The sequence below is a fragment of the Salvia miltiorrhiza genome, chromosome 7, assembly GCF_028751815.1.
Source record: "Salvia miltiorrhiza cultivar Shanhuang (shh) chromosome 7, IMPLAD_Smil_shh, whole genome shotgun sequence".
In the NCBI taxonomy this organism is placed as follows: Eukaryota; Viridiplantae; Streptophyta; class Magnoliopsida; order Lamiales; family Lamiaceae; genus Salvia; species Salvia miltiorrhiza.
Genome location: NC_080393.1, coordinates 27,783,493 through 27,792,134, shown reverse-complemented (window position 1 = coordinate 27,792,134; position 8,642 = coordinate 27,783,493). Strand labels below are relative to the sequence as shown.

The 8,642-nt window shown below is 35.1% G+C and overlaps 1 long non-coding RNA gene across 1 annotated transcript; it reads left to right on the top strand.

Moving 5' to 3' along the window:
* Positions 1-1,152: 1,152 nt before the first annotated feature.
* On the top strand, positions 1,153-3,368 carry LOC130995835 (uncharacterized). Its single transcript, XR_009092285.1, has 2 exons — positions 1,153-2,040; positions 2,178-3,368. It is a non-coding gene; the product is annotated as an uncharacterized LOC130995835 (long non-coding RNA).
* Positions 3,369-8,642: the final 5,274 nt, after the last annotated feature.

Here is an 8,642-nt window from a genome sequence, read left to right as displayed (position 1 = left end):
GGCCGCTTAGCATCTCTTTACGGGTCTTTGGTGCGCTAGAACCCGGAGGTGCTTTGGTTTGGCCCCACGTGATTTCTTGGCTTATTAACGTCTCTTTACGAGCCTCTAGTGCGCTAGAGCTCGGAGACGTGCAGTCTTTGGTTTGTGTTCTTCCTGCTCAGGATTTCTTTTATTTCTAGGGTGTTTTTTCTTATGTACTAGCCTCTTCGATTGGGATAAGATTTTCAGATCATGGGTGATGGTTAGTCCGAAGCTTGGGGTCTGTCTATCTTTCCTCAATTTTTGTTGGCAACTGGACTCCTTTGTATTTTTGGTCCTCTTGCCTTTGGCTTTTTCTGTGTCTTTTATTTTAGACAAACACTATTTTCCTTTGTTGAAGTTTTTCCCAATATGTTTTCTTTAAGGTCTGACCCTTAGTCTGTGTCATTGTATTTTCAAGGGTTCTTCTAATTTTTTTCTTTATGTTCTATAAAAATCGCAATTTAATAAAACCTCACGAGTTTAAGTGTTCATGCTTAAATCATCTTGCCCAAATCAAGCTAAAATACGTAGCTAGACATAAATAAAATAAATACGACAAGACATATAAAGAAAAAAATACTCGGATTGAAATAAAAACTTACAAAATGAAAGCAGTACTTACGGAAAAAAAAATACCGCCCAAAACATGAACTGAAAAATAAAAGTAATATGTCCAATACGAGCGAGTTTTTGCTTCCTCAAAACTCTCGAATTTAAAGCTATAGCAGTGGTCTCTAAATTTACGCATTTGGCTTGCAGCCATGTAGTCTTTATAGGTGCAATCTGGGTTCGTGAAGGCCCAACCCAAGAGAGTCGGCTGAAGTAAGAAGTTTTAATTTCATTCTCACGATTCATCCATATATTTCAGGCCTAATCTTGTAAATTGGATTTTTGTGGATAAGGTAGAGTTTTAACCTCATCAGCCTCTTTATGTATGACATCATCTCTTGGCCCGATCAAGCACCTAAATGTTAGTCCTACTGTGCCCAATTGTTGTGCTTTCTTCTGTTCTGGTTCTTTTGTTCAATGTTATTGGATTTTGCACAATACTCTGGGCAAAGGGTAGGAACATTTAACCAACTTTACTTTAGACTTTTAGTCTTCAATTCCGGCTGCTTCATGCCCAAAACTCCTTTGTTTTACTTATCACACATTTCTCGCGAAATGTAGTACTCCGCATTTATGTCCTACATGCACCTATTCTACCCAAAAGAGACCCTTCCTCCAAACAATGCCCTCTGAGGCACAAGACAAAAACAAAAACAAAAAAAAGACTCTATCTATAACTAAAAACAGATACAAAAACGAGCACATATATAATTTATCAAACACTCTTTCTTAGGTTTAAAATTATACTTTACTCAAGGTAAATATAGACATCTCTAGTAGAGCCACCTCTGTATAAAGCCCCTAGGAAGCTGTCTGCTACCCCACAACAAGGGGCTTTATAAAGTGGCTCTATAGATTTTTCACCCTATTTTAATAATCAAATTTAAAATAATTTTTTTTATTAAATTTTAAATTTTAAAAGTCACGATTTTTTTTTTTGAAGAGCAAACACAAGAATTTAATTTAAAATTGAAAAAGTAGAAGAAGAAAAGTAGATTAACAGATGTAGATTTGATATAAAAAATGAGTGAAGGTGAAATGTATTTATGGAGGAAATTACGTAAAAAAAAATTAAAAAAATTAGCCTACGAAAATAAATATTTTATTAAAAATTTAATTTTTTTTTTCAAATCTGTTGCACGCACTATATATTCATAAAAACACTCGAGCCTGGCTCAAAATCACGGGCCCCCTATCAAGCCTGAAGGCGCGGCTAGACGCGAGGTTCACTGAGGTGAGGCTCGAGCCCCTCGGCCAAGCCGGGCTAAGCGATGCTTTTACTTTATACTTAAAAGCAAACGCACCATATAAGTTTAAGGCCAGGCTGGAGAAAATTACACAGAGCTCGGCGCTAAATTGAATCCAATGACGGAGATGATCTAAGAATTGAAACCTTTTAACTTTTGATGAGTAAGTTGACGCAAAATACTTTTGCTATAAAGGATGTGGGCACATAAAGAAAAGCCGGTTTTTTCAATCTACAAAACGCCCAGCTTTTTGATTTGCTTCCCTTTTTCCATTCCAAAGCTGATCTCTCTCTCTTGCAGATAGATATATGGAGACAATTGTGAACAAGGCAGCATCATAAAAGTTACTGTAATTCTTATTTACCACATCTGCTGATGAAACCTTAGCCAACAACAAAGGCTGTGTCACCAATCAGAACGATCACACCTTATAAATTATGCAAACTCTATCCCTTCCCCATTGAGTAAAAGTAGAAATTCCTCAAAATCGAAAAGTTAAAAGTAGAAGCAGTAAGCTTAAGCCCTTTCATGGAAGTTAAGGGAGCGCGAGAAAGCGGCGGGATTAGCCCGCAGCAGCAGCGCTCTATCATCAAGGGGTATCCGGGCAGGTGCCTTGGATTCCCTGAACATTCCGACGGCGTCGCTAACGTTGTTGATTCTCCACTCGTCCCTTGAATGCTTGCCCAGAAGAGAAGGCGGCGAGGCGCAGTAGAAGCTGAAGAGGAAGTCGGTGTGGTCGAGGGCGGTTTTGGTCTTCCGCCGCCCCGATCCGACGGCGACGTTCCTCATTGTTCCGCCGCTGGTCCAGTATCTCTGACACTGCTTGCAGAAGTGACGAGGCTGGTTGACGTTGTAGTTGTTGAAGTAGCAGAATTTGGTGTCCATGCTGCTGCACCGAGGGCACGGGATTATTTTCTCCGGCTTCTTCGCTTTCTCTTCGCTTCCGTTGCTTGATTCGTAATCTGATGATTCATCCTGTAAATTTCACTTCATTCATTATTTACCACATCTATTCAAATTATTATATATATGGGTAAATTGAGCAAAAGAGGGGAATCTAGAGAGAAAGTGATGAATACCTTGCTATCTAGAGAAGTTGATGATGCAAAGGAAGAGTGTCTTTGTTGAGACAGTGATGCATCGGAAAAGAGGTGGTCTGGAGATATGGTCTTCCCAAACAGCTTGATTGCTGACATTCTTTATTCCTGTTTCTGCGATTTAAGATTTCTCCTTTCCACAAAACAAGATATGTGTTCCTCCTCTTCTTCTTGACACCTAATCAGATGCTTCGGAAATTTTGAGGTCTTTTCGGTTATTTTTGTTTACCCTTTTCTCTTTTCTCTTCCCTTGGGTTTGCAGTGTATATGGGAAGATGGTAGGAGAGAGAAAGCTGCCACGTCACCGGACCAAATTCATTCTCAGCCACAAGTTTGTTTTGTGGCCTTGCGAAAATCTTAATAATGGATTTAACCGTGCCGCCTTTGAATTGAACCTTTTTCTTATCGATATTGCTCTCTCTCTCTCTCACACACACACACGCACCAAAATGCCTTTTCTTGTCCAGGTCAGATTTCACTTTCCCATTTCCAAGTCGAGTTTTGTACTAGTTGAAATCGGAATATTATCAATTTGTCAAAATAGTTAGGTCGCATTAGATCATCTTCAAGAAGGATGTTTCATTTGTAAATACAACTAACAAATGCATAAAATAATACTCTCTTATTCTCATTAAAAACGATTCATTCTTTTTAATATCGAAATTTTAAAAAATATATATATATATAATTTAATAAAAGTAGTAGAACCCTTATATTTTCAAAAGTTAAATATTAGTACTATCTTTAATAAAACGATCAAAAATAGAAAACGAGTCATCTTTAATAAGACGAAGGAAGTAGAATAATCCCTTGGCTTATCATGCTACTGAATCGGGATATAATAATTTATCTATTTATATATAGTAATATATTAGACGTCCATATTGATACAAAAATGGTACGTAATTAATCAGTAATGTAACATCGTAATATGTCACAAATGAAGGAAATTGTATAAAACAATATTGCTATTTTTTTTTTTATATAAAAACTTATATAGATAACAAAAAATGCATAAAAGAAATGTTTGGCTACATAAAATGTAGTTCAATTTGTATTTCCCCTACCAAAATAAACAAGAATATACTTTAAGGATGCCTTTTCTTTTATGGAAAATGGTAGGATATTACTCCCTCTGCCCCTTTAAAGTTTGCCTAAGAGGAGCGGCACGAGTTTTAATAAAAATTGATAAAAAGTTATTTAATGGTGGGACTATGTACAAAAATAGTGTTTAAAGAGTTATAATTGTAAAATAGATGGAGGGGTCATGTACAAAAAAAAGTAATGAGATTGGGACAAACTTTTGGGGGACGTCCCAAAAAGGAAATCAGGGCAAACTTTTTGGGGACGAAGGGAGTATTATATTTTCACTATGTTCCACTCTTTTCACATATATGTGGGGTTAATAATGTTCTCGGAACAGTTCATTTTTTCTCATTTTTATTCCGGTCATGATAATATTACTATGAGGTATTAAAATTTTGCATATTTTTTCACCCAATAAAATATTAGACAAAAAATGTGGAGATCATTTTAATGTAATAAAAAAAAATTATTTTATTATTTTTCACTTTCTTACTATAGATTTGCAACACAAAAAGAACTATAAGAGAAATGGAGAAACTATATATAACAACAATTTTGTTAATAGGCTAATAGCAATTTGCAACAAATGGAATAATTTCCTTTCAAAAACATGAATCATACATTTAACTCTAACTTACGTTGCTCTCTCTCTCTCTCTCCCTCCCTCCCTCTTCTTATGTTCCAAAAACGTAATGATATATGCCAAACCTTAGTAGATTATATATGCAAAGCTATTGGGATTTTAGATAAAGAAAATTCTTTGCAATTATATCTGTGGAGAATTAATTATATTGAGCCCACAGTAATTGAACTCATTACTTGTTGTTTGGTTTGGATAATAAGATAATCATCACCCAATTTGTTGCCCCTCAAAATAGAGGGGAAACAAAAGAAAGGGAATCCCTTACTAATGATTTCTTTTCATTATTAAACCAAACACTCAATAAAAGTAATTGTTATTGTTACCATTCCAGTCCTATATTTGATTTCATTCCCTTTCCATTCATCTGCTTGAACCAAACGAGCACCGAGAATATAAAGGATATTTTTGTAGAGCAAATTTTCAAGCTGTCAAAGTCTGACAAAGAGTGGCACGTGGCAAATGGGCCACGCAGGCTGGAAGAGCCCCATCTGAAAAGGTGAGTGAAAAGAGCCCATCCGTCAGCCCAGGTTAGCTCTTCATCCAGCTCACAGCTTTTGGACGCGTGTCCCACTGACGTAAGCAATTGGGCCCACATAGCGGAGAACCAATTTTTTCGTGGCTGTCGTTCGCCGGATACAAATCCGAGTGTAGCATTACCTTTTACCAATTTCGGACACGTGTCAAACGATAAGATTGGGTCCACATAGTATCTTTTCCTCCCTTATCCAATGTGCTATATTCTTTTCCATATTTATAGTAATTGCTAAATATGTTTTTTTTAGGGCTGGTCTTGGGTGCGACCGTCGCACAGTGTGTGACGGGTCCGCCCCCGGCCCGCGCCCGACCCGGCCCACAATCCAGACCCGAAATCCTAAATCCTAAATTATTACATTTGTTTATAATAATTATTACTTTTAATAAGCATGAAATATACATTTGTTCGCACAAATGTATACTTATATAAATATAGGTATTTTCCTTTATTTAATATACAGTATTATATTTTCTAAACCCTAAATTCTATAAACTAAACCCTAAACCCTGTAAACTTAACCCTAAGCGTGAACACTAAACCCTAAGTCTGAACACTAAACCCTAATATGAGTATTTACTTTTAATAAGCATAAGATATACATTTGGTCGCACAAATGTATACTGATATTAATATAAATATTTACCTTCATTCAATATAAAATATTATACATATCAATATACATTTATATGAACAAATGTATATATTATGTTTATTAAAAGTAACCATTATTATAAACAAATGTAATAATTATGAGTATGGGTCAAACCCACGCGGGTCAGGGTTCCGAGTCAGGAGGGCGGGTTTGGGCCGGGTCGACCCGTCGCACACCTGTGCGACGGTCGCACAGGAGAATTAGCGTTTTTTTTTAATTCCCCAGGAGGGAACTGCTCGCATCGAATTCTTTTTCTTCGGATACTTGGGAAAAAAAATGAATTATGTGTGATATTTTCGTATGTTTTAATCCACAAATATATCCAATTTTTTATACGATTTATGTCAGAAATATTTATCTTGACAAAAAATATGTAGAATTTACTTACTTTTAAACCAGTCGACAAAATAATGCAATGTTGGATAGTGTATGATCCATGGGATAATTCACTTTTTTATAATTAATAATGATGATTGATAAATAATCGAATAAATTCAAAATATTTTAATTAAAATAGTAAAGTTTTAATATTTTACTTGTAAAATATGTAGATTTAAAATTTTCACCTTTTGGATGTGGCAAGTTCTGCGGATATCTTTTGTTGATGAACTATTCCACTAGTATCTCCTACTTTTTGACCAACAAATAATTATATTTAATGTTTAGCTTACTTTAAATAAAAAGATAGCTAGGAAATAAAAAATGCATATATTTGTTAAGTTGAAATTTAAAATGCCTTTTTTTTGTAAAACAAAATTTGATCATATACCCAAATTGTCTAATTTAACTTTCATATCAACATGTGCTTTGTATTTGCAAGACAAAAATTTTACACAACCTTACACATTGTACGTTTTCACCAATCCAAATTAAAATGATTATGATTTTTTCACTTTTTGAATGACCCGATCGATTTAAAATAAAATACACGGTTAATTTAAAGAGTGAAAATTTAAAATACCATATTCCTTAAATTATATGTGAAAAATGTTCTCTTTTATAAATATAAGCATTCTATGCCTTATTTTTTAAATACCCTTTGATTTGATGGGTTTGCTTGATTTTTTGTGAAAATCTTACACATTTGGCCTATTTGATAGGAATCAGTTATAAAAGTTAACGATTTAACAGCTATTAGTCAAGAATACATATGACCGGTGGGGGCGGACACATGATCTAGCCACCCAAATCATGTGTCCTGCCGATAAAATCATGTGTCTGTCCGGGCGGACACATGATCTAGCCACCCACCAATCATATGTACTCTTGACTGATAGCTGTCAAATCGTTGACTTTTATGACTGATAGCTGTCAAATCGATCAAATGTGCAAGACTTTCACAAAAAATCAAGCAAATCCATCAACATAGTATAATAGATACTTCATTTAATTATGACATAAAATACTTAATTTATAAAGTATGATATTTTTCATATACGATATAAGAAATAGGACAATTTTTGCCTATTAACACTAATTTAAATACAAAACCAACGGTGCCGAGGTAATTGAAGTGGACGATAACCTCCAAATTTAAGGGGACGACAATCTCAAATTTATGATTATTTTTTTAATTGCAACCACTATCTCGACAATCTCACCATATATTCAACACAAAATCAATTAAGGGCAGCCAAAAATTTACATCAAATGATGCATTCAACACAAAATCAATAGCATTCTTCTGTTTTTTGAAAAAATTGATATGTGCACTACAAAAAAAACATATGAGCTGTCGGTAATTTCGAGGCGGCCACCGGAAAATGAACTATTCGTCGCCGATAAATTTCTCGTCGGTAACACAATTACCGGCGGCAAAACACACCGCCGGTAATTACCGGCGGCGGTGCCGCCGTTATAATTCGTCGGTGAACGGCGGAGAACTGCCGGCATATTACCGGCGGCAAGCTGCCACCGGTAATTACCGGCGGCGATGTTGCCGCCGGTAAATTTCACCGGAGGGCGGCGGTGTTTTTTTGCCGGAGACTGTGACCGTTACCGGCGGCAAAACGCCGCCGGCAATTACCGGCGGCACTCTGCCGCCGGTAATTGTTTTTGAAATTTATTTATTTTTATTTATTTTATTTATTTATTTATTTTATATATTACTTAACTTTGAAGTTCCTTTCGAATGGTCACCAGTACAGGACACTCGTATTATTGATATATATAGTACATATTAATTCATTTAAAGTCTATTTCAATATACAAAATCATATATTCATAACCTTATAATATGTCGAGATGATATCCATGAGATGCTGTTAATTACGGATCGAGCTCGTTTTTGTCTTTATTTTTATGTCGCAAAAGTATTTATTTATTAATTTATTATTATTATAATATATATATATATATATATATATATATATATATATAGGGGCGCGCTCCAGTGAGACCCCCTATTTTTCGTGTAACATGAGTACAATGAATAAGACATATAATACTAATGAACAAAACGTATATCTAATGAACAAGATGTATATACTGATGAAAAATAAAATTTAAAAAGTTCGTAATGAATAAAACATATATACTGATGAACAGGGCCGTATATACTGATGAACAATGCAGTATATACTGATGAATAACAAAATTTAAAATATGCTGCTTCCTCCAGGATTCGAACCCTGCAAAAAAAAATTACCCTCCAGATACAATATCAGCTATAGGATTGATAAAATAAACGCACCAGATCGTGCCCTAGATCTCACTAAAATTAGGGGGTCTCATTGGAGCGGCCCCCTATATA